Genomic DNA, 25,666 nt, shown 5'->3' with positions numbered 1-25,666 from the left:
ACCTATTACAGTGTGTCATATGTATTATCATTTGTCACTTTTATCCTTTCAAAGCTGTTCACTTCCACCTACAGACCTGACAATTAACACATCTCTACTTTCCAGCCTCTGGACAGTTTCTGCCATTAGATAATACTTTTGGCTCATCAAAGTCATTGACTATAGTCTAGTAAATTATACACTTGCAGGAGTATATTGCAATTTGCTATACTATGATAATTTGATTTTTATACAATAGGAATACGCAAGTGTAGGAGTATTACATTTTGAGGCTTCAGTTATCAACTATTTTGTAATGATAAAAGTAATGTATATATGTAGGAGTCTTACTGACAGATATTTTAATGGACAAAAAAAAACTTACATATTTTGGCATGCAGGTCCTTTGTCATGTGTATAAAGAAATAACAGATAGATACCCTTTCCAAAACCTTGAAGTAAAATAAAAAATTCAAAAAGGTCAATATAAATTCCTAACAACAACAATGATCAGACTGGCGCTAATATAACAATATTTGATAATTTATCCAAAAACAGCTGCACACACCTATGCAGTGGCGTATCTATAATGGGTGCAGTGTGTGCGGGGCACACGGGTCCAGGGGGCCCCGCACCACATACTGCACCCATTTTTTTTTAAACGTACCTGTCCGTGGTCCCACGTCGGGTGTCAGCGCTGCGCAGAACACCGAAAAATGGCCACCGCGGCCATTGTCCCGATGTTCTGTGCATGCGCAGGAGACTCCAGACACTAGAGTGTGCCCAGAGTCTCCTGCGCATGTGCAGAACACTGGGAAAATGGCCGCTACGGTCTTTTCCGCCGTTCTGCATATGCGCAGTAGACTCCGGGCACACTCTAGTGCCCGGAGTCTACTAAGGCGCCGGTGGCTGGCCAGCCACATCAGTCGGCTGCCAGCCACCAGAGAGAGAGGAGGGGGCCCAGCACGGTGAGTGCACATGGGCCCCCTCCTCTCTTAAGACGCCCCTGTACCTTTGGGTCTGTGTACACCCAATTCTGACCACCAATAGGTGATCAAGAGGAATATCACTTATTGCTATATTCTGTTCTCAAGACTGCCGGGCATTGGTAACATCCATTTGGGAACCTAAGTCCACCTGGCATCCATTCTCCCATCCATACTGCGGGACCTGGTCTGCTATAGAGGAGAGATAAAGAAAGAGAGGTGGTCACAGGCTGACTTCATTACAAACCTCTGGACATCTCCCTCCTCAAGAGCACCTGTACACTTGTCCTTGCCATTTGGGGTGATCATCACAACGGGCCCCTGTAACCAACACGGATTGGAGAAATTTCTATTCAAAGATCGGGAAACCATCAGCATAGCGGCTCTCCTGGATTTAAGGAGACACTTGCCACATTATGCGGAGCAGAGTAAGTGCCTATACAAGGTTTGGAAATCCATTACACCAGTTGCACTTACCTCCATAAAGAGACTTTATTAATGCTTGTGTCTTTCAAGTGAAAACTGTGGACTCAAGACTGTTTCACCAATAAATTTTTTGGATTGCAATCCGGTGAGCTATATATGCTATACATTAAGACAGTCCCGTGTGGTTATTACCATAGTTAGTTATATCTATTAGATCCCTATTGTGGAGTTTTTTATATATATGTATTTGAATATTCTGTTCAGACTTTTTCAGAAGGTTATGTCTTTTTAGCACATGTTTTATTGTCATATGATTACATATTGTATAAGGATTGAATATTTTTATGCTACTTTTGGTGCCTTGAATCCTTTTGTTTCTGCCATATCTGGTTGCTGTTTATTAATTTAGTTTATTAGCGCAACACCATTAGTGTTCTTTCAATATAAATGACTGCCACCAATTAACTAGACATATAATACATCACTGAAAACTGTTGCAAAACATTTCTGATGATAAAAAAATACATTTAGTTACATTTAGTTACAATGTGACTAGCAAACTGCTACAATTATGTTACAATACATTATAATTATTAAAGTACACATCTGTTAGTCATCTATTGTTGCTACAACAAAAAAAGAAAATGCAGAAGATATTAAGGAATTTTTTAAATAGTCTAAATTATTAAAATATTTAAAAGCTACAACGTAAAAGCATTTGAGAACTCAGTATGAAACAATGATATGTAATTTATTTCCAATGGGAATTTCACTAATTGGAGTAATTTCTTATAATTTGTGGATCGTAACTAATGATTGAGTTGTGCAATTCATTATAAGGTTTGTCATTGCAGAGAACATAATAACAAGTAACAAAATAGCTGCACACTAAGCCGAAATCCCAACAGACAACATCTAGCCTTTTGTCTGTATGATGTTATCCATCTTCATGGTGGGCATACATATTTATCAGAATATAGCCTATATAATTGAAGGTGCATGCTAAATGTAGAGACTATGAGAAGATGCATCAAACCTTCTAGAGAGGACAGGTAGAGAAGCTGTCCATAGCAACCAAAAAGCTTTTACCTATCAATTTATAGAATGTGCTTGATAAATATTAGTTAGAAGCTGATTGGTTGATAGTGGCAACTTCTCCACGTCTCCTCTTTCGTAGGTTTGATACATTTCCCCTCTGTGCCTACTACCAGCAAAATGACGGAATGATCACAGGAGATTAGAGTCAGGGGATATTCAACCTGTAGGACTGGAAGATATTAGTCCTCTGTACCTACCTTTAACCAAGGTTGTAACATTCAATTGCAGGCCCTTTAGCAAATTTTGGGAGTAGGCCAGTAATGCCTGTCTATCTTCCATAAGCCCTCACTCAGCTCTTTTGAGCATGCGCTATGACCACAGCTTACATTGTGAAGCTCAGGAGAGCAGAGAAGGAACTTCGGTAATAGATTTATTGCCATCACCGAGTCTCCCCTCACCTCTTAGATCTACCGGCACTGCAGTGTAGGCAACAGTGGTAGCTCTGCCACTGCCTTTGACAAAATATTAAATATCATTACTATCTACTATAAACGCCCTATCCCTTGATGTTTTCCCAGATACCCCTATAAACACTATAAACCTTATCACTTATCTAATAAATAAGTACACAGGACAACTGGAGTTAGTATTCAAATTGGGTCAAAATGTATTTGACTTTGATTATTCAATTTACTGTGGTTAGTAGTGTGGCAGACAAACCAGTGGATGACAAAATAAGACAACAATAAATCAGGCATACAAAAATCAAACATTGGTGTTCAACTCTCCATAACATATCCAAAGCACACCTGGATGGGCAGGGACATTTAGGCCTATATGAAATGATGAGGAGAGTGCACCCAACTAATGAACAATAACAAATCAGCCATCTTGTCACAAGGTAAGGCTAAACTAAAGCTTCAGCACCTCCAACAAAAACTAAACCTAGAATAAAAGATTAAACCAACTCCACGATACCCTTAAGTAAAGCTTCAATAATCAAAAATACCCACCACCAGAAAATGGACACCATCCAGCTTAAATAAATGAGAGTCTCCAAATTTAGTCAATGGATGACCAACCACAATTCCAGGATGCAACAAAATGAGTGACAGCAGAGATGATCTTCAGCCACATGTTGTCCATGACTGCACCCGGTTTTGAAGCTCGCCACTTGCGGCATAGTATGATGGCAGACCACACATAATTACTACAAAACAGCCAAGGTCATGGCAAGAGCTCTAAATCATGAATGATGACCCATCGAAGATCTAATGATGTGCGCTGTCCCAAGTCCTTACCCCCCAGGTAAATACCTAACATTTTTTGGGAAATCAAAAACATGAACCTCCTCCAACAAACATGTTTTTAATTTATCCCACAAGATACCTCTATACACATCAACAGCCAGAGTAAAATGAACAAAGTCAAGGGCAGCAGCACATTTCAATGCCCAATCCATTTAGGCTTAGAATCATAACAACCTGTAACAAGGAAGTGGAGAAAGAAATATCATTAATCATGATATGTAACATATATGAAGATTCAAAAACATGACAACACGAAAAATAAAAACCTACAAATAGGTTAGCAACAAGAAGCATGATAACCTGACTGGAGGTAAAACAAACAACCTATTAGGATATTTTCTATAATATATATGTTTATATGTTAAATAATTAAAACTACTTGATGCCTGTTGTAGCTGGAGATCTCAATGTGAAATTGTAACATTGTAGTACATCATACATAACACAGCTACGTATATGAGTATACATAAGTGACCAATAGTTCCATCATCACCTCTAGGTGCTCAACTGCCCACAGGCTCAGTTGCATCTGTTACCCCTTCTGCTTTTAAAACAAATGCAGCGCTTTTATGAAGAGACCTGACTTACAACAGGTGTCCGTCCACTCATACGTGCTCTCAGCTAAGCTATGTAGTCTCCTGTGCTAGTTGTGACAGCGTGCAATGTCATTACGAGATGTCTGGGACATGAAATGTACAGGGTGCTGGCGTTCCTCTATAGCCCGCTCTGTAGGCTGCAGCCTAATTAGCCTAATGGTTGATCAGGTGTATGATATCAGTATAGCAGAGGGACCCCCCACTTTGGGTCTTCCTGCAATAGTGCCACAGCCCTGGCTGGTTAAACTTAGTGCTAATTGTGGAAAAATATGGGTACCCCACTCTCTTTGTTGCCCCAATTTTGCTACTACAAGTCTTGGCTGACAGTGCTTTTTTTTTTTGGAGGGTGGGAGACACATTTTATTTAATTATTATTTATTTTTATATGGTGCCAGGCAAGAACACTGCAAATGCAATTACATGTATACATGTACCATGCACGTTGGCAATATTAGTAGGTCGCACATTGCAACTTGCCATTCATCACAGGAGTGCTGTGCCAACCTAATGCTGTGCTGTATGTGAGAGATGCCTTAACATGGGCTTGAAATTACTACTTTAATTAGCTTTCTAATCCTATTTGTGCTGTAAAACCTGGAGTACAGGCAATTTGGTGTTATAAGTATAACATAAATCTGTAATGCAAATAGAATTTACCACTTAACGTACTCTCGCAGCTCTTCAACTGATATGTTCGATGCAATAAAAATGCATCCTACTGATATTTTGCTCCAGGCAAGGTGAGTCATATAACATCAAAATAACCTGCTATCCAAAGTAAATAAAATTGCTATGCAGTACTAAAAACCTGCTGAACCATTGTTAATCTTCCACAGCCAACTCAATCTAATCCCACTTTCATATTAAGATGCAGTTCAATTTTGCATTGCACAGAACTTTCCATACGTAAATGGTTTCATGCACATGTCGAGATAAAAATCAACCTATATTTCACATACAGGGTTATTACTTTGCTCAAACTTTGAAAGTCAACCATCTAAGACCTGCATCTAGTAAATATTAACTTTGGATCCAAAGCAACTTAGCATGATCATATGTACAGACAAATCAAATTTCATATTTCAATTATAGTACTGTCTGGATATATTTATCACCTGGAATTGCACATAGCACACAGCATATATAGGGCATACTATCCTCCCGGAATGGCCGGAAGGCTCCCGAAAATCACTTGGAGCTCCCGGAAAGGGGGGCAACGCTCCCGCAGTCTGGAGCCACCGACCCCAGCCACCCACTTACCAAGTGGAGATGGCAACACAGGCAGCCGATGATGCAAATAAATTGCATCATCGTGGCTGAGCCACCCTCTTCACATTGCCGGTAACTGTAGCATTACATAGTGGGGGGTAAGGTTACAATGATGCATCACCATGCCCCCCAACCCTCCCACCATTGCTGTGCCCCACCCCGCACAGTGCCGTCCTCTCTGCCCCATAAGTATGATAGAGGGACTCATTCAGAGATGGGAACAAAGTAAAAAAAGAATGAACTTTGCACCTGGGAAACCATGTTGCAATACACAAGGTGCAGATAACATTTATTTATTTATTTGCATCCTTGGTAAATGCTGGCTACTTTTGCATGTAGCCTACAAACATTAGGTAGATTTATTTTTACACTGCAATCTAAATTTGAGCTAGGAAATGTCCCTCCTAAATCTCTCTGCACATTTTAAATGTAGTGCAACATGATTTTGCCAAGGCATAAAGGATGTCCCTCTTTTGCTTTGCTCCCAACTCTGAAATTAGCCCCATAATGTTACAGTCTACTGGTTAATGATTAACAACAGTTTTCAAAAGAACATTACTACTTACTAGTGTAAGATTTGATAGAGTGTGAGTTGCTATGTCCCCTTCGGAGGTGTAAAAACTAGGGGTGTGCACCGGCCACTTTTCGTGTTTTGTGTTTTGGTTTTGGATCTGGATCTTTCTTCGTGTTTTGGATCTGGATTGGTTTTGCCAAAACCACCCTTCCGTGTTTTGGGTTCTGGGTTTTGTGTTTTGGATCTGTATTTTTTTTTTAAAAAGCATAAAAACAGCTAAAATCACAGAATTTGTTGGTTTCTCTGCTCCTATGCTATTATTAACCTCAATAACCTTAATTTCCACTCATTTCCAGTCTATTCTGAACACCTCACACCTCACAATAGTGTTTTCATGTCCAAAAGGTTGCACCGAGGTAGCTGGATGACTATGCTAAGCGACACGAGTGGGCGGCACAAACACGTGACCCATCTAGGAGTGACACTGCAGTGGCAGACAGGATGGCAGTTAGAAAAACTAGGCCCCAAACTGTACATAATGCAAAGAAAAAAAAGAAGTGCAAGATGGAATTGTCCTTGGGCCCTCCCACCCACCCTTATGTTGTATAAACAGGACATGCACACTTTAACAAATCAATCATTTCAGCGCCAGGGTTTGCCACACAACTGTGGCTGAAATGATTGGTTCGTTTGGGCCCCCACAAAACAAGCTGGCAATTAATGTGTCCCTGTACAAACTGGCTCTACGGAGGCAAGATGTCATCCTCATCCTCCTCATCCACCGATTCCTCACCCTCTTCAGTGTGTACATCCTCATCCTCACAAAGTATTAACTCGTCCCCACTTGAATCCACCACCACAGGTCCCTCTGTACCTTCTGGAGGCTGGTCTCCCTGGAAGAGCTGATAATTCATTTTGATGAACATCATCTTCTCCACATTCTGTGGAAGCAACCTCCTACGCCTTTCGCTGACAAGGTTCCCGGCTGCACTAAACACTCTTTCGGAGTACACACTGGAGGGGGGGCAACTCAGGTAAAATAGAGCCAGCTTGTACAGGGGCCTCCAAATTGCCTCTTTTTCCTGCCAGTACAGGTATGGACTGTCTGACATGCCTACTTGGATGCTGTCACCGATGTAATCCTCCACCATTCTGTCAATGGTGACAGTATCATATGCAGTGACAGTAGACATGTCAGAAATTGTTGCCAGGTCCTTCAGTCCGGACCAGATGTCCAAACTTGGTCCTGCCTGCCCTGCATCACCGCCAGCGGGTTGCTTAGGATACCTAAGTTTTTTCCTGGCAGCCCCAGTTGCGGGAGAAAATGAAGAAGGAGCCGTTGACGTGTCACGTTCCGCTTCAGCTGACAGTGTGTTCACCAGCAGGTCTTTGCACCTCTGCACTCTTGTGTCGGCCGGAAAGAGAGACACCACATAGGCTTTAAACCTAGGATCAAGCACGGTGGCCAAAATGTAGTGGTCTGATTTCAACAGATTGACCACCCTGGAATCCTGGCAAAGCGAATGAAGGGCTTCATCCACAAGTCCCACATGCCGAGCGGAATCGCTCCGTCTTAGCTCCTCCTTCACTTTCTCCAGCTGCTTCTGCAAAAGCCTGATGAGGGGAATGACCTGACTCAAGCTGGCTGTGTCTGAACTGACTTCACGTGTGGCAAGTTCGAAGGGCTGGAGAACCTTGCACAACACGGAAATCATTCTCCACTGCGCTTGAGTCAGGTGCATACCCCCTCCTTTGCCTATGTCATAGGTGGATGTATAGGCTTGTATGGCCTTTTGCTGCTCCTCCATCCTCTGAAGCATATAGAGGGTTGAGTTCCACCGCGTCACAACCTCTTGCTTCAGGTGATGGCGGGGCAGGTTCAAGAGTGTTTGCTGGCGCTCCAGTCTTCGGCACGCAGTCGCTGAATGGCGAAAGTGGGCAGAAATTTTTCGGGCCACCCAAAGCGTCTCCTGCACGCCCCTGTCGCTTTTCAGAAAATTCTGCACCACCAAGTTTATTGTGTGAGCAAAACATGGGACGTGCTGGAATTTGCCCAGATGTAATGCCCGCACAATATTGGTGGCGTTGTCAGATATCACAAATCCCCAGGAGAGTCTAAGTGGGGTAAGCCACTGGGCGATGATTTCCCTCAGTTTCTCTAAGAGGTTGTCGGCGGTGTGCCTCTTACTGAAACCGGTGATACACAGCGTAGCCTGCCTTGTAACGAGCTGGCGTTTCTGAGATGCTGCTACTGGTGACGCTGCTGCTGTTGCTGCGTAAGGTGATACATCTACCCAGTGGGCTGTCACAGTCATATAGTCCTTAGTCTGCCCTGTTCCACTTGTCCACATGTCCGTGGTTAAGTGGACATTGTGTACAACGGCATTTTTCAGGACACTGAGGACACTTTTTCTGACGTTTCTGTACAGTCTCGGTATCGCCTGCCTAGTGAAGTGGAATCTAGACGGGATTTGGAACCGGGGACACACTACCTCCATCAATTGTCTAAATCCCACTGCACTAATGGCGGATACCGGACGCACGTCTAACACCAACATAGCAGTCAAGGCCTCAGTTATACGTTTTGCTTCAGGATGACTGCTGTCGTACTTCATCCTCCTCGCTAAGGACTGTTGGAGGGTCAATTGTTTAGTAAAAGTAGTGGTGTTCCTACTTCCTCTCTGGGATGATGAACGACTCCCAGCAGCAGCAACAGCAGCAGCGGCAGCAGTAGGCGTAGCAATGCAGGATCCTCCAGAGGAATCCCGGATAGGAGAGTCAGTCATGCCAGTGACATGGCCTGCAGGACTACTTCCGATCCTGACTAAGGAGGAAATTGACGAGGAGGGAGTTGACGGTGTGGTTTGCAGGCGCTTGGATACAACAGGACAACGGGATTTAGGTGTCCCTGGACTGCTTACGGTCTTAGCCAAAGTTTCTGAACTTGACAGTAACTTTTTATGAACGCGCTGCAGGTGCCGTATAAGGGAGGATGTTCCTAGGTGGTTGACGTTCCTACCCCTACTTATTTCACCTTTACATATGGTACATATGGCAAGACAGTTGTTGTCCGGATTTGGATAGAAATATTGCCAGACCAAAGAGGTGGAATGTTTGGTCTTCTGCCCAGGCATGACCGTGATGGGCTTTTTCATCCCACGGACAACAACTGTCTCCCCCGGAGCCTGATTTAAACAAACCACATCACCATCAGAATCCTCCTCGCCAACTTCCTCCTCAGCGCCAGCTACACCAGTATCCTCATCCTGTTGTACTTCAACAGTGACATCTTCAATTTGCATATCAGCAAGTGGACTGTGGGTGCTCCTTTCAGCACTTGCAGGGGGCGTGCAAATGGTGGAAAGAGCCACCTCTTCCCGTCCAGTGCTGGGAAGGTCAGGCATCGCAACCACCACCACACTTGGACTCTCCTTGGGGATTTGTGATATCTTCTTAGAAAGCACAGTTCTTCGCTGTGCTTTTGCCAGCTTAACTCTTTTGATTTTTTTAGTGGGAGGAGGGCTTCCATCGTCATGTGAAGCTGAACCACTAGTCATGAACATACTAGGGATCGACCTTAGCCGTTCCTTGCCACTCCGTGTCGTAAATGGCATATTGGCAAGTTTACGTTTCTCTTCAGCTGATTTAAATGTCTTTTTCAAGGTCATTTTCCTGAACTTTGCCATTTGGGATTGTATGTGCCCTCTACTATGACATTGGGCATCGGCCTTGGCAGACGACGTTGATGGCATGTTATCGTCTATGTCATGACTAGTGGCAGCAGCTTCAGCACTAGGAGGAAGTGGTTCTTGATCTTTCTCTATTTTATTTTTATCGGAGAAAGTTTGGTCCTCCATTTATGTTATATCGATTTGATATATACGTGCGGCTAAACACAGAAAATAATTTTTTTTTTGGTTTGGACTGGAGTGTACTTTGGGGGTTACAGCACCCTTTAACGGTCAAGCCAGCCGGCCCTTATGACACAGGCGCACTCTTGGCACTACTTTGTTGATGCACGTGCGGCTACTGCGCACACAATTCACAAACACAGAAAATAATTTTTTTTTGGTTTGGACTGGAGTGTACTTTCGGGGGTTACAGCACCCTTTAACGGTCAAGCCAGCCGGCCCTTTACTTATGACACAGGCGCACGCTTGGCACTACTTTGTTGATGCACGTGCGGCTACTGCGCACACAATTCACAAACACAGAAAATAATTTTTTTTTTGGTTTGGACTGGAGTGTACTTTGGGGGTTACAGCACCCTTTAACGGTCAAGCCAGCTGGCCCTTTACTTATGACACAGGCGCACGCTTGGCACTACTTTGTTGATGCACGTGCGGCTACTGCGCACACAATTCACAAACACAGAAAATAATTTTTTTTTTGGTTTGGACTGGAGTGTACTTTCGGGGGTTACAGCACCCTTAACGGTCAAGCCAGCCGGCCCTTTACTTATGACACAGGCGCACGCTTGGCACTACTTTGTTGATGCACGTGCGGCTACTGCGCACACAATTCACAAACACAGAAAATAATTTTTTTTTTGGTTTGGACTGGAGTGTACTTTGGGGGTTACAGCACCCTTTAACGGTCAAGCCAGCCGGCCCTTTACTTATGACACAGGCGCACGCTTGGCACTACTTTGTTGATGCACGTGCGGCTACTGCGCACACAATTCACAAACACAGAAAATAATTTTTTTTTTGGTTTGGACTGGAGTGTACTTTCGGGGGTTACAGCACCCTTAACGGTCAAGCCAGCCGGCCCTTTACTTATGACACAGGCGCACGCTTGGCACTACTTTGTTGATGCACGTGCGGCTACTGCGCACACAATTCACAAACACAGAAAATAATTTTTTTTTTGGTTTGGACTGGAGTGTACTTTCGGGGGTTACAGCACCCTTAACGGTCAAGCCAGCCTGCCCTTTACTTATGACACAGGCACACGCTTGGCACTACTTTGTTGATGCACGTGCGGCTACTGCGCACACAATTCACAAACACAGAAAATAATTTTTTTTTTGGCTTGGACTGGAGTGTACTTTCGGGGGTTACAGCACCCTTAACGGTCAAGCCAGCCGGCCCTTTACTTATGACACAGGCGCACGCTTGGCACTACTTTGTTGATGCACGTGCGGCTACTGCGCACACAATTCACAAACACAGAAATTATTTTTTTTTTTGGTTTGGACTGGAGTGTACTTTCGGGGGTTACAGCACCCTTAACGGTCAAGCCAGCCGGCCCTTTACTTATGACACAGGCGCACGCTTGGCACTACTTTGTTGATGCACGTGCGGCTACTGCGCACACAATTCACAAACACAGAAAATAATTTTTTTTTTGGTTTGGACTGGAGTGTACTCTCGGGGGTTACAGCACCCTTAACGGTCAAGCCAGCCGGCCCTTTACTTATGACACAGGCGCACGCTTGGCACTACTTTGTTGATGCACGTGCGGCTACTGCGCACACAATTCACAAACACAGAAAATAATTTTTTTTTGGTTTGGACTGGAGTGTACTTTCGGGGGTTACAGCACCCTTTAACGGTCAAGCCAGCCGGCCCTTTACTTATGACACAGGCGCACGCTTGGCACTACTTTGTTGATGCACGTGCGGCTACTGCGCACACAATTCACAAACACAGAAAATAATTTTTTTTTTGGTTTGGACTGGAGTGTACTTTCGGGGGTTACAGCACCCTTAACGGTCAAGCCAGCCGGCCCTTTACTTATGACACAGGCGCACGCTTGGCACTACTTTGTTGATGCACGTGCGGCTACTGCGCACACAATTCACAAACACAGAAAATATTTTTTTTTTTGGTTTGGACTGGAGTGTACTCTCGGGGGTTACAGCACCCTTAACGGTCAAGCCAGCCGGCCCTTTACTTATGACACAGGCGCACGCTTGGCACTACTTTGTTGATGCACGTGCGGCTACTGCGCACACAATTCACAAACACAGAAAATAATTTTTTTTTGGTTTGGACTGGAGTGTACTTTCGGGGGTTACAGCACCCTTTAACGGTCAAGCCAGCCGGCCCTTTACTTATGACACAGGCGCACGCTTGGCACTACTTTGTTGATGCACGTGCGGCTACTGCGCACACAATTCACAAACACAGAAAATATTTTTTTTTTTGGTTTGGACTGGAGTGTACTTTGGGGGTTACAGCACCCTTTAACGGTCAAGCCAGCTGGCCCTTTACTTATGACACAGGCGCACGCTTGGCACTACTTTGTTGATGCACGTGCGGCTACTGCGCACACAATTCACAAACACAGAAAATAATTTTTTTTTTGGTTTGGACTGGAGTGTACTCTCGGGGGTTACAGCACCCTTAACGGTCAAGCCAGCCGGCCCTTTACTTATGACACAGGCGCACGCTTGGCACTACTTTGTTGATGCACGTGCGGCTACTGCGCACACAATTCACAAACACAGAAAATAATTTTTTTTTGGTTTGGACTGGAGTGTACTTTCGGGGGTTACAGCACCCTTTAACGGTCAAGCCAGCCGGCCCTTTACTTATGACACAGGCGCACGCTTGGCACTACTTTGTTGATGCACGTGCGGCTACTGCGCACACAATTCACAAACACAGAAAATAATTTTTTTTTTGGTTTGGACTGGAGTGTACTTTCGGGGGTTACAGCACCCTTAACGGTCAAGCCAGCCGGCCCTTTACTTATGACACAGGTGCACGCTTGGCACTACTTTGTTGATGCACGTGCGGCTACTGCGCACACAATTCACAAACACAGAAAATAATTTTTTTTTTGGTTTGGACTGGAGTGTACTTTCGGGGGTTACAGCACCCTTAACGGTCAAGCCAGCCGGCCCTTTACTTATGACACAGGCGCACGCTTGGCACTACTTTGTTGATGCACGTGCGGCTACTGCGCACACAATTCACAAACACAGAAAATAATTTTTTTTTTGGTTTGGACTGGAGTGTACTTTCGGGGGTTACAGCACCCTTAACGGTCAAGCCAGCCGGCCCTTTACTTATGACACAGGCGCACGCTTGGCACTACTTTGTTGATGCACGTGCGGCTACTGCGCACACAATTCACAAACACAGAAAATAATTTTTTTGGGGGTTGGACTGGAGTGTACTTTCGGGGGTTACAGCACTCTTTAACGGTCAAGCCAGCCGGCCCTTTACTTATGACACAGGCGCACGCTTGGCACTACTTTGTTGATGCACGTGCGGCTACTGCGCACACAATTCACAAACACAGAAAATATATTATTTTTTTAGCACTTGGGGGGAGCACCCCTGATGGACAGAGCACCCCCTGGACAACACTACAGCACTCCTTTAGGACTGGGACACTGCACAGGACTTTGGAGTGGACACAGCCCCTATGGAGAACTGACTGCACAACACAGTCCAGCCAGCCCCTATGGACTTTGAAGTAGTGGACACAGCCCCTATTAACAACAGCAGCACAGCACAACACAGCCAGCCCCTATGGACTTTGAAGTAGTGGACAACAGCAGCACTACACTACACTACACTACACTACACAGCCCTAACTCCCACCCTCCCTCTTCACTGTCCACAGCCGAGTGAGAAAATGGCGCCGACGCGGGTACCTTATATAGGATCCAAAACCCGCGAGACTCGGAAGGCGGGATGATGACGTTTTGCCTCGATTTCAGATCCGAGTCAGGCGGGAAAAGTCGAGCCTGACTCGGATCGGACTCGGATCGGGGGGGCTCGGGGGGGTTCGGATTTCAGAAATCCGAACCCGCTCACCCCTAGTAAAAACCTAGCTTGTTTGTACTCTGTAAATCTCAGAAAGCAAAGACACATCTCCAAGGCTGCCTAACCATTACCATACATGATCAATTAAATATAAGTGTCACAAACCAGTGGCAAAGCAAGGTTTTGAAATGAGGGTCAGCAAAGGGCAAATATAGGTGCTGTTATGAGAGGCGTTGCTACATCACGTTGGAGGTATGACTGCAACCTCCAGAACCAGAAAACACCATTAAATGGACCTTCCTCCATTGTGCATAGAAGCAGAATACTTACCAAACACCCCACAAATTGGGAGCCTTCACTTTACTTAGCAAAAATTATTTTTAAAAAAGAAAATTGTGCTTACCTGCCTTCCTTAAGTTTGGTTAAATCTCGGTGTACACGATTGTGCTTCTGTTTGTCCCCATCGATAATAATCACCAGCCACCAGCAATGATTGTACCAATCACATTGAGCAAAAGAGGAGAAAAGAAAGGTGTAAAAAGGGCAGAAGTGAAGACAAGGAGGGAGAAGGTGTAAGTGGACAGTGGGTTGTGGGAGCAGATGGGAGAAAAAGGAGGGAGAACAGATTTCTGGAATGGAGGTACATTGGGAGACATACACAAATAGGAATGGGGGCAGATAGGCACGGCACACAGGAGCAGAGAGACAGGTACACATACAGCGAGACAGGTACACATACAGCGAGACAGGCACGCAGGAGGCAGAGAGACAGGTACACATACAGCGAGACAGCTACACATACAGCAAGACAGGCACACAGGAGGCAGAGAGACAGGTACACATACAGCGAGACAGGTACACATACAGCGAGACAGGCACACAGGAGGCAGAGAGACAGGTACACATACAGCGAGACAGGTATACATAAAGGTTGGGGACAGAGAGACTGACACACAAATGCTGGCAGACACAAAGGGGGAGCAGCAATACATACATCAGGGGTGGGCAGGGGACACACTTACCTCAAGGTTCTGCAGGGATCTCTTTGGAGAATGCCACATAGAAAAAGAGTAGGAAAATGGAGAGAAAGTGAAGGAGGGGATGGGTCCATACAGGCACACATTAAGCAGGGCAGACTGTGTAAACAGATTCAGACTGGTTACATGCAGCACACGGACAAGCCTTCAAAGAAGCCAGCCCAAGTCATTCTGCAGTAGTGCCTGCTAAAAACAACACTGAAGTAATGACCATCGCCTCTCCTCCACACTGGTTACCACATCTCACTCCCGAATCCAAAATATCTCCTGTGCTGCCTCTCACCACTGGAACAATCTCCCTTGTTCTCTCAGGCTATGCCCCAGCCTGCATAGCTTCAAACAGGTGCTGAAAACCCACCTGCCCGGGAAAGCATATCCTTCCACTACTTAACCACGTCACCTCGTACCCTACTTTGCTCCCTTGCTTCCACCAGCTCTTCCTCTCTAGCTTCCTGCCCTCAACCCCCCACTCACTGACTCTTTGGGGCAGATGTACTAAACTCTGGAAAGCGATAAATTGGAGAGATAAAGTACCAACCAATCAGCTCCTATCTTCCCAAAGTATCACTTTCCAGAGCTTAGTACATTTCCCTTTCTCCCCCTGCTTCCGCAACTGTGTTGAGAGTTGTACTGTAGTGTTATTTGTCTTACTGTAGTGTACTGTTTACTGTACTGTACTGTTTTAGCGTGTACTGACAGTCTTATTGTATGAATGTCTTTTTATATCCACTCAGTACAGCACTGCAAACCTCATGTGGAACCCTATAAAGTGTATTATTATTATTAATAATAATATTATTACTAATTGTATTCTTTCTTACGGTGACCGATTCAAGCTGCTTCTGCATGGCTAGGGTGAGTGGTAGATTTATTGTATTTTTATAAATTACTGCTGGTGGCATTAATGGACTGAAAAGAAGAATGAAGTCAATTGTTACTGCACGTTGCTGGCTGGACCGAGTGACATCATTCTTACATGATATGCATCACATGATGCTCCCTAGCAGAAATGCATATCTTCGGTAAACAATACATATGGCACCAACACCATTACATAATGTAAAAACAATAGGCAGAAATACAACAGAAACATCAATAGAAGAGCCAGGGCCATAATTCGGGCGGTGCGGTTGGTGCTGCAGCACTGCGCAATATGCCCTGGGGGCGGAACCGGACGCTGACGCAATCTTTATTTGCTGGGAGCTGCTGCCATGTATATTTCTAGCAGTGCACCTTGATTACAGGGCATGAGGATATGTGCCCTATAGTGTATGCTGCAGAAACTTGCACTGGGATCAAGTTTGAAATTCCACAGTGTGTCACAGCCCCGGTCAAGCGGCAGCACCAAGTTAAATTTGGCACTGGCAGCCAATGAGTGGCAGCTGCAGTGAGCCAATCACACCCGCTTGCGGCGTCTGACGTCAGCCTCCGCCAAGCGCAGCTTTCAGTTCGGCGGTGGCGGTCAAGACAAGAAGACGAAGTGTGAAGAACTCCGGCCAAGAAATTAGATTGGCATCAACTGCTGAATGAGAAAAAGAGCATGTGGTGCCGCTGGACAGGGCGCCACCTGTCCAGCGGCGCCACCCAGATAACCGGTAGGTGGCCTTGGTAGCCGGTAATTTACCCCCTTCCCCCCAAGACCACCAGGTGTCAGATATAAAAAGACCCCATAATATGAATAAGGGGCACTACTGTGTGGCGTACTGTTAATAAGGTTGTGCTAAGGTGTTGTCAAATGTGAATAAGATTGCACTACTGTGTGGCGTACTGTTAATAAGGTTGTGCTAAGGTGTTGTCAAATGTGAATAAGATTGCACTACTGTGTGGCGTACTGTTAATAAGGTTGTGCTAAGGTGTTGTCAAATGTGAATAATATTGCACTACTGTGTGGCATAATGTGCTTAAGGTTGCACTACTGTGTGGCATTATTTGAATTTGGGGTACTATTGTGTGGCCGCACCCCCTGAGGCTACGTTGTCCCAGTTTTAAAGGGGGAGGACTTATGCTCTCTCTGGCACAGGGCACCAAGATGTTAATTAAGGGTCTGAGTAGAGCACAATCTGGAACAATTACAGTAGGTATTCTGTATATGGTGCGCACAATAAATAGTAACTAGACAACCGCATAGATAAAAACAATACATAGTATACTGTCAGGGCCTGATAAACAAAACTAGCAGCTATCTTATCAAGGATGTAATATGGCTCTGGTATGTTTGGTGGACAGTTATTATGCCAACATGAGAACGTCGACATGGTTGAAATATCAACATGCAGCATGTCAACAATGATCTTGCCGACATTCATCATGTTTATACAGATAACATGTTGATATGATAGACTGTTGGCAAACCATCACTGTTCATCTAGTGGTATTTTACCTGGTCCCGATGGCAGCGGAGTCTTCAGCATCATCTTCCGGGTCCTGGCAGTCATGTGATTAGCAGTTCTGACGGGGACACTGAGGAGCGGCATTGCAGTGCTTCTTCCTCTTGTCCCTAATCCCTAACCCTTCCCTTACTGCCTTCCCTAACCCCCCTTCCCCAGTAGTCTAACCTAACCTCCCCCCGCAGTCTAACCCTCTCGTGAACACACTCTGCGGTGCATAACCCTAACAGTCGACATTCTGAGGGTGTCACCATGGTGCCTGTTGACATGTTGAAACATGTTGATGTTCTACTGTCGGCATTGTGGTTTTGGTATTATGAATGTCAACCTGGTAACTGTCGACTACTGTATGTGAATGGATTTGTGCCATAAGTAAGTCATTGCGCTCAGAGATGATATATAACTGTTGGCATGCTCGAGCAGCTGCATAAAAGAGAGAGGATTCCACCCTCTTAAACATATGGAATATACTAACAGCTGATATGTAGTGCTTTAAACCAACTGTAAATGTGATGACAATGTTACTTTCAGTCGCTCATGCAATATATGGGGATTGGGATGGGGGGATTTCAATGCTGAAATCAGGAGTAATTGTTCTGATGTCAATCTTAATGTCAGTGTACGTGTATTAGCCACCATGATACAAAGTTATTTTCTCAGTCCCTAATCCTTACACCTTTATCACTCAGATAAAATCCTATACAGTAGTTCCTAGTTCTGAAAACATTGAAATGTACTTACTTGGGATATCCAAATGTCCCTTCTCTTTGTTATAATACTTGAAGGAAGGGTATCCTCACCCCAAATGCATATTCCATGTAGTCATCAACACTGATCACAGCACCTCCGAAAGATATATATATATATATAGATATATACTGTTCATGGAGAACCTATGTTGGAGAATCCTCAACTTACAGTAATACGTGATTGGAAACAAAATATGTAAATCATCAACTTATTGTGCTTTAACCCCCGACCCCCCCACACAGCCACCACCTTATCTTTTTTTTTTCCTACCCCTCCGCTTCTGCCTTCCTCCTCTGTTCTGTTTCTGTTCTCTTTATATCTTTCTTCTCTCTCTCTCCCTCTCTCTATCTCTCTTTCGCTCTCTCTCTCTTTCTCTGGGGCTGGGCACGGGATGCAGTCAGGAAGCCGATGGTCGAAATGCCGACCGCCAGCTTCCTGACTGTCAAATCCCGGCAAGGTACTAATGACAGGCGACAAAATCCAGACGCCTGTCATTAGATCTATGCTGGGAGCCTGACACGCCCGCCATACTGAACGAAGGTAAGCTGGGCGCCGGGCGCGGACAGCTGCGCGGGGGGAGGGAGGGTTAGGTTTTAGGGCTCCCGGGGGGACTTAGGGTTAGGCACCCCCCTGGGAGGGTTAGGTTTAGGCTAGGTGAAGGGGGGGTTAGGCATCCATGGGGGGAAGTTAGGATTAGGCACCCCCCGGGAGAATTAGGTTTAGGCTGCGGGGAAGGGGGGGTTATGTTTAGGCACTTAGAGGGGGGTTAGGCACTAGGGGGGAGGTTAGGGTTAGGCACCCCTAAAGGAGGGTTAGGGTAGGGGGTAAGGTTAGCGGTACTTACATCAATTAGTGATCGGGATCTTCACCCATGTGACAGGCTGTATTACATACTGATTCCCTGAGCACAGACTGGCTAGGCCTCCTCTTCACAGCCCATTGTCCTCTCTTTCTCAGGCATTGGACATTATGACGTAGTGACATCTCGTTCCCCACTGTAGCGCTGTAAGTACTCAGAGAAGGAAGAGTGCCAGGGGAAGTCAGACTGCCCTGTGCACCACTCACAGATCATTCATAGTGGTGGGCACATGACGTGCATCACCATGGGCAGTAGCAGCGGCCATTCCGCTCCCAAGGCAATGTGCCAAGGACAACAGCACCAGCTACAACGCCCTTCCTATGGCCCTGTAACTAAATGATATTGCAATAATATATGATAAAATTGGTGAAGCTCTTCTTCTTACATATAATTACATATTAAGAGAAGGTACAGTATGCTGTTTGGTTACAGGAAACTGTTGTAACCGTCACTTTGGAAATATTTGCTACTTCTAAGTTACAAGATTAGAGAATACATGTTATCACAAAGAAGGAACAACAGTATAAAGCTTACAGTATCTGCACATTGAAGGAGACTATTAATTGGTTGTAATAGTAAAAGGCTACATTGTTTGACTGCACATTAGAGCTTGATGCTTTAGACTATTTGTTTTATTGGCACGCACCCAAAAAGGGGCATGGTTTTGTGACAAGAGGCATGGCTTTGTGCTTGCGAGCAATTCTCCCCCCATTTTGTCATGAAGGGGGCATGGCCATCGCAATGGGAGCTGATGGGCATGCCCCCAGTCCCTCTCTCCAGTGAAAAAACAGAGCGAGCATGTGAATGAGTATTTTCTTACCTATATGATTTCTCCGGAACGGGTAACCTCTAAACAAATTGATCCTTTCTAGAGAGACAGTGTCTTGAGTCGCTATTTACTACTCATGCAGGAGATCACATGGTCTGGAAGCTATCTGTTTATGTAGGAATAAAGCCAATATAATCAACATGTAGTGGCTATAAAGTCAATGTTCAATTAAGGAAAAGAGGGATTACCATGAGATGCTGGAGGACTGGAAGGTGAGTATGGAGAGAGACAGGTAGAAGAGAGAGACATGTGGTGGGATGTACTTATTATCGCATCTGTGATGCTCTGTACAGAGGGACTTCTGGATTTAACACCCAGAAGTCCCAGTGACGTCCTTCTGCATATGCCCAGAAGGCTATGGGCTGCGGGGAGTGATGGGAGGGATCCATTTAGATTCTTCCCAAGGGGGGGCGTCTCAATAAGAATCCCATATCTTTCTTTTGGGTAACGCCATCTGAAGATGGCGTTACCCATCAGGACGATGCATTCCGGTGCTTTGTACAACAGGGAATGTGGTAAGACCCCCTAAATGGATGTGAGCGAGAGATAGGGAGAAAAATGAAAATGAGACAGGGAGCAGTGTGAGAGAGACCGGGAGCAGTGTGAGAGAGACCAGGAGCAGTGTGAGAGAGAGACAGGGAGCAGTGTGAGCGAGACAGGGAGCAGTGTGAGAGAGAAAGGGAACAGTGTGAGAGAGACGGGGAGCAGTGTGAGAGAGACAGGGAGCAGTGTGAGAGAGACAGGGAGCAGTATGAGAGAGACCGGGAGCAGTGCAAGAGAGACCGGGAGCAGTGCGAGAGAGACTGGGAGCAGTGCGAGAGAGACCGGGAGCAGTGTGAGAGAGACCGGGAGCAGTGTGAGAGAGACAGGTAGAAGTGTCAGAGAGACAAGTAGCAGAGTGAAAGAGACAGGGAGCAGTGTGAGAGAGACAGGGAGCAGTGTGAGAGAGAGACAGGGAGCAGTGTGAAAGAGACGGAGCAGTGTGAGAGAGACGGGGAGCAGAGTGAGAGAGACCGGGAGCAGTGTGAGAGAGACAGGGAGCAGTGTGAGAGAGACCGGGAGCAGTGTGAGAGAGACAGGGAGCAGTGTGAGAGAGACGGGGAGCCATGGGAGAGAGACAGGGAGCAGTGTGAGAGAGAGACAGGGAGCAGTGTGAGAGAGATGGGGAGCAGTGTGAGAGAGATGGGGAGCAGTGTGAGAGAGAGACAGGGTTGCAGTGTGAGAGAGAGACGGAGCAGTGTGAGAGAGATGGGGAGCAGAGTGAGAGAAACAGGGAGCAGAGTGAGAGAGACAGGGAGCAGTGTGAGAGACGGGGAGCAGTGAGAGGTAGAGACAGGGAGCAGTGTGAGAGAGACGGAGCAGTGTGAGAGAGAGACAGGGAACAGTGTGAGAGAGACAGGGAGCAGTGTGAAAAAGACAGGGAGCAGTGTGAGAGACGGGGAGCAGTGTGAGAGAGATAGGGAGCAGAGTGAGACAGATGGGAAGCAGTGTAAGAGAGACAGGGAGCAGAGTGAGAGAGATGGAAAGCAGTGTGAGAGAGACAGGGAGCAGTGTGAGAGAGAGACAGGGAGCAGTGTGAGAGAGACAGAGCAGTGTGAGAGAGACAGGGAGCAGTGTGAGAGAGAGACAGAGAGCAGTGTGTGAGGGACAGGGAGCAGTGTGAGAGAGACGGGAAGCAGTGTGAGAGAGATCGGGAGCAGTGTGAGAGAGACAAGTAGCAGAGTGAGAAAAACAGGGAGCAGTGTGAGAGAGACAGGGAGCAGTGTGAGAGAGAGATAGGGAGCAGTGTGAGAGAGACGGAGCAGTGTGAGAGAGAGACAGGGAACAGTGTGAGAGAGACAGGGAGCAGTGTGAGAGAGAGACGGAGAGCAGTGTGAGAGAGATGGGGAGCAGTGTGAGAGAGACAGGGAGCAGTGTGAGAGAGATGGGGAGCAGTGTGAGAGAGACAGGGAGCAGTGTGAGAGAGAGACGGGGAGCAGAGTGAGAGAGAAAGGGAGCAGTGTGAGAGACGGGGAGCAGTGTGAGAGAGACGGGGAGCAGTGTGAGAGAGATGGCGCTTTGGCCACCTCTAAGGGGTTCTTAGCAGGTCCCCCTCTGCTGATAAATTTGTAGCACTTTGCCTGCCTTTTAGGCGTTCTCAACAGGTCCCCCACTGCTGATAAATTTGCGGCACTTCGGCTGTCTCTTAGGCGTTCTCAGCAGGTCCCCCTCTGCCGATAAATTTGTGGTGCTTCGGCCGCCTCTTATGGATTCTCAGCAGGTCTTCCTCTGCTGATAAATTTACAATACTTCGGCCGCCTCTTATGGGTTCTCAGCAGGTCCCCCTCTGCTGATAAATTTGTATTGCTTTGTCCGCCTCTTAGGGGTTCTCAGCAGGCCTCCCTCTGCTGATAAATTTGTGGTGCTTCGGCCGCCTATTATGCATTCTCAGCAGGTCCCCCTCTGCTGATAAATTTGTAGCACTTTGGTTGCCTCTTAGGAGTTCTCAGCAGGTCCCCCTCTGATGTAAAATTTGCAGCACTTTGGCCGCCTTTTCTGGGTTCTCAGCAGGTCCCACTCTACTGATCATTTGTGGCGCTTCGGCTGCCTCTTAGGGGTTCTTAGCAGGTTCCCCTCTGCTGATAAATTTGCAGCGCTTCGGCCGCCTATTAGGGGTTCTCAGCAGGTCCCCCTCTACTGATAAATTTACGGTGCTTCGGCTGCTTTTTAGGGGTTTTCAGCAGGTCCCCCTCTGCTGATAAATTTGATAAAAAAACCTCTAAAGTGCACAAAAAACGCACCTTCAGCAAGCAACTGCAATCAAAAAAGAACCTCCCCCATACTTCCAGACCACCCAGAGACTATTTTGTTACTTTTTGAATTTGTACCCCAACTTTTTTTTTCGACCATTTTTTCAAAGTGCTTTTTTGGGGTGTCCCTTGTGTAATTTTTTGCATTTTTTGATGCAGTTAGCATCAAGGGAGTGTAAAAAGGGTTTAGGGTGGTCCCTGCAAGTTTGCACCTTTTTGGTGAAGATAAGTTTTCCCATCAAATTTGGAGTACATGAAAATGGGTGCAAGCATAGTTCAAAGTCACTAAAAAAAACCACACCTTAGCAAGCACCTGTAATAAAATAAAAACCTACCCCATACTTCCAGACCCCCCCAGAGGCAATTTCGTTAGTTTATGAATTTGTACCCCAACTTTTTTTTTTCCGCCCATTTTTTCAAAGTGCTCTTTTGGGGTGTCCTTTGTGTAATTTTTTGAATTTTTTATGCAGTTAGCATCAAGGGGGTGTAAAAAGGGTTTAGGGTGGTCCCTGCAAGTTTGCACCTTTTTGGTGAAGATAAGTTTTCCCATCAAATTTGGAGTACATGAAAATGGGTGCAAGCATAGTTCAAAGTCACAAAAAAAACCCCTCTAAAGTGCACAAAAAAACACACCTTCAGCAAGCACCTGCAATAAAAAAACACCTCCCCCATTCTTCCAGACCCCCCCAGAGGCTGTTATGGTGGCTATCTTATACAAAAATTTAACAATATTAATCGCCTCTTGCAGAAAACTGTCATAGGATGTCCATAACTAATATTTTTTAAACGGACCAATCAGAAAGAATTATGGAGCCATATTTCTTACACTGTTGCCTTCAGTATTTTCCAGTGATTCTGTGGTTGATAGCTACTGCATTTTCACAGCATGCAACTAAACTAAACACAGGGCAAGGGCTAATGAAAATGTGATTTTTTTTGTCTGTCTGTTGAAAATGTGCAGCCTCTACAAATTAATTCCCACCCCCTCTGTGTTGAGATAAGCAATGGGTTTATCTGGAAAAGGACATGAACATACAGTACTGTAAATTACTGATGGCCAGTCTTTGAATTATACTGTACATCTAACACCAGTATATGAAAATTGGAGCCATATTTACAAGCGTTATTTTATATGTTGTTTAAATAATGTGATTTTATGGCTTAGTATATGAAATATGGAGCCATATTTTCAAGGGGAAATTTCTACAGTACTGTATGTCACTAAGAAATCACTACACACACACACACACACACACACACACACCATCTTCACTTACTTAGATCCCCACATACTGTACACGCTGTTTACACCATCTTGATGAAATATGATTATATCTTAAAAAGTTTTATTGTTATTAAAATAATATTATTGATAATATATTATTGAATCATATAAACTTATTTGTGGAGCAAAAAAAAGAAAATGTTTAGACTGGGATTCAAACCCTAACTGCTTGGTGTGATGTGCAGTACCCTTACCACTACACCATAACACCTACAGGTGAAAGCCATAGTCTTTTACCTCTTACAAAGTGAAAGAAAGTGAAAGTGACAGCTTCTGTTGTAGAGTTCGAGTTCCAGCTAGAAATATAGCAACAGTTTTTTTTCAACATATGAAATATAGAGCCATATTTACAAGCGCTATTTTCTATGTCATTTATCTAAAATGTAATATTATGGCTCAGTTTATGAAATATGGAGCCATATTTTCAAGAGAAAATTTCTACAGTATGTCACTAAGAAATCGCTACACACACACACACCGTCCTCCGTGACTCAGATCCCCACACACTGAACACGCTGTTCATACTCTCTAGATTAAATAAACACTCCTCAACACCCCTCGTTTGCCCTCTTTATTAAAATCCAAAGCAGACCACTACTGTACTTGAAAAAATGCAAAGATCTTCTATACACAGGTGGAACGCTATAAAGTGCTACATTACGTGATACACTGGCCACCCAGTGGTGAGAGCATGAATTGCATCTTTGCTGCACAGCAGAAGGCATGTCACGCCAACATATGAAAATTGTTGTCACGCCAAATTGAGCGCCATGGCACAATTCTCAGATAGGTGTATGTGGACACATCTGTATGTATCTTTATGTAAGTATCACATAGAAGTGTTCCCATAAGGTGAGTGCATGCAGTACGTGTGTGTGTGTTGGATATAATGATATTGTAGTAGAAAGGAGAAAACAACATCTCATCTATCTGCACTTACAGTAGACTCACAATAATGCTCATCCTTGGGGGGTTATTTATTATTGTACAAGCCTGTAAGAGTGACCATTTTGCTACAAGATATAAAGTGGTCATATATTTAGATGCAAAACTTTGATGGACCTACCTCTAAATTGGCTCTTTTACCAACTTGTACCCTATTAGATATCCCCCCCTTCACGGCTTCTACCTTTCATACCAGCAGTATAACTTGAGAAGAGAGGAGATTAAAAATAAAATAAAAAGTAGTAAAACAGTGACAGTTTCTTCAATCATACATTTCTTGCCCCTGACCTGTCTCTCTTGCACTTGTTCAGCCAACTTCTTGGACACTTCCAGAGTTTTGTCAAACACGAGTGCACCAGAAGTCACACGATCCAAGCGGTGGATAGTGTAAAGTGGTTTCATATTGTGCTCTTTGCCCAGAATAAAAATAACTGTGTTGTGCTGGAAGCGACCACAGGGATGGACGGGCAGAGAGGATGGTTTGTCCACTGCCACCATCTCATCATTCTCAGCCAGGATGTGCAGGGGCTGTGCAGTTACGGGAGGCTCATGATGATGAACTGTGTTCCTGAGGAAATCATTGTCCTACAAACCAAGCAAGTAAAGACAGAACTGAAATGGGACTGGCTTGTTACCATTTTTAAATAAATTCTTAGAAAACTAAAAGCGCCAAAGGATCACTGGATATGGGACTCTGAGCAGCCAATACCCTGGAGAATATTTATCCCGCATTACGGCTGCAGACTGACATTGGAAGCATAGGGCCCCAGGGAGGTGGCCACCAATAGGGTAATTACATTGAGGATATGACTTGCCTTACATATTTTCATATGTTTCGTATGAACGTGTCAGCAGGATATACACTATATTTTGGATCACAACTAAATTAGGATCTTAAGTGTATATATATATAAACAGAAAACCCAGCACTCACCATGTTTAA

General features: G+C 45.1%; 1 pseudogene; it reads right to left on the bottom strand.

Moving 5' to 3' along the window:
• LOC148518355 (zinc finger protein 862-like) overlaps nt 1-25,221 on the bottom strand; it is a 161,064-nt pseudogene extending 135,843 nt beyond the window's left edge.
• Between the last annotated feature and the right edge of the window lie 445 nt (nt 25,222-25,666).

Source organism: Taudactylus pleione, unplaced genomic scaffold (assembly GCF_031769625.1).
Source record: "Taudactylus pleione unplaced genomic scaffold, aTauple2 ptg000201l, whole genome shotgun sequence".
NCBI lineage: Eukaryota > Metazoa > Chordata > Amphibia > Anura > Myobatrachidae > Taudactylus > Taudactylus pleione.
Note: the sequence above shows the minus strand (reverse complement) of the source record. Positions and strands in the feature narration are given on the sequence as shown.